Below are 1268 nucleotides of genomic sequence, written 5' to 3' on the forward strand. Positions count from 1 at the left end.
GTCGATGTCACGAGTAGGATTCGGACCCACGACCTTCGGCTAGATACGCCCCTACTCCACCACCTGAGCTATCGGGCCAACGTTTCGATCTTTGAGGTCATCTTCAGAGCCTAGGAACAACCCTACACAGAAAACAAACACTCTGAGTGAGTACAAATACTTTTGAGTTCTAAATTTCTAGCGTTGTATAAATTTACTTTTTCTACATCCTACATGTATTTGTTAAATTTAAACAATGTTTGTAAATTCCAGGCCCTGAAGATAATCTCAATAAAGATCGAAACGTTGGCACGATAAACAAAATGTTTTTCTGGTGGAAAAAAGGAGGGAAAATTCAACAGGTGGGGTTGAGATGAGAAGTTGGTGGCCGAGTGGATCGAAGTCACGATAGCTCAGGTGGTAGAGTAGCGGCGTGTCAAGCCGAAGATCGTGGGTTCGAATCCCGCTCGTGACATTGACTTTTTTATCTCAACTAAAAACCTTCATTAATTGTAAGATATTAATTGGTCAAGCGGACCCCGAAAACTAATGAATTGATTAAAATTTTATATTAATCCATACACGTTTAGCGATCATAATTGACCGTATTAATTATTTAAATTAATTTTTCACTTTATCGAAGGACTTGGTTTAAATGAATTTTTTTTTTTTGGCGTTATGATCGATGCATATTAGCCATGTGACAATTTTTATATGTGTGTTCAAATGGGGGGGGGGTTATCGTGAAAAAAGGGCCAGAGGCGACGGTGGGACGACCGCGGCGTGAGAGTCTCTCATGCTAACCACTCGGCTACCGCGGTCCCCAAATGAAAAAGTTAGTGTCACGAGCGGGATTCGAACACACGATCTTCGGCGTAATGAGTCGCTGCTCTAACCACATGAGCTATCGTGATGTTACGATTGTCGAGTTCCAACTACTCGGCCACCGCCCTTCCCAACATCATTAATAGTAATAATTTGCAAGAATATGAACATCCACACACAATAATAAAAATTATGGTTGCTAGCCTAAAGAATGTATTGTTTGAGTTTTCAGCGGATAAGAACTACGAGTCGGTTCTTTTGTTAAGAAAAATAAATACCATACATCATACTAATCTGCGTTAGACCCCAGTCTAGTAAAGAATGAATAGAAAAGCGCACATTACTGTTCCATGCGAGACACCACTGGAAACATATCTTTGTGAGCTAATAATTAAATTTACTCTAATTCGCTACAGATAGGTAAGAAGGAAGAAAGTTCAATGCAACTCCATGGATTCCATAAT

The 1268-nt window shown here is 40.0% G+C and overlaps 1 non-coding gene across 1 annotated transcript; it reads left to right on the forward strand.

Annotated features, from left to right (window-relative positions):
- The first annotated feature begins 381 nt into the window (after window positions 1-381).
- On the forward strand, window positions 382-454 carry Trnad-guc. Its single transcript has one exon. It is a non-coding gene; the product is annotated as a tRNA-Asp (tRNA).
- Window positions 455-1268: the final 814 nt, after the last annotated feature.

The sequence above is a fragment of the Cimex lectularius genome, unplaced genomic scaffold (genome assembly GCF_000648675.2).
Source record: "Cimex lectularius strain Harlan isolate CLEC.00 unplaced genomic scaffold, Clec_2.1 scaffold323, whole genome shotgun sequence".
Lineage (NCBI taxonomy): Eukaryota > Metazoa > Arthropoda > Insecta > Hemiptera > Cimicidae > Cimex > Cimex lectularius.